This window comes from Etheostoma spectabile, chromosome 4 (genome assembly GCF_008692095.1).
Source record: "Etheostoma spectabile isolate EspeVRDwgs_2016 chromosome 4, UIUC_Espe_1.0, whole genome shotgun sequence".
NCBI lineage: Eukaryota > Metazoa > Chordata > Actinopteri > Perciformes > Percidae > Etheostoma > Etheostoma spectabile.
The window spans coordinates 355,847-356,266 of record NC_045736.1 but is presented as its reverse complement, the minus strand read 5'-3'; positions in this window follow the sequence as shown (position 1 = coordinate 356,266).

Below are 420 nucleotides of genomic sequence, written 5' to 3'. Positions count from 1 at the left end.
TATACCATGGAGCTAACCGTCTTTGTTTTATTATCTTTTTTTTTAAAGGGGCAAAAGAGTTGAGTGTCTGAGAGGCTTTTCAATGGTAGCCTATTTACTAATCCACGCCCTGGTAGTTCTGTGTGCTATTGCGTAGTTGATAAACTAATGTGTTACCGTTAACATAACGGACACCTACCATATGAAGGCGACTATAGTCCAGTTTTACATATATGTTAAAATACGGTACTATTTCATTCCACATTGCACACTAAATTTGCGCTCTTGTGTCTATATTGCCAATAAAACGGATTCTGATTATTGTATATATATGTTTTGTAATTTTTTATATTGTTTATGAAAGTTTTAAATCCCATCAAGTTTGGCTTTTCATTAATTCCTACTAAGTTTAAAGTAATAATACAATTGGTATCATGGTTA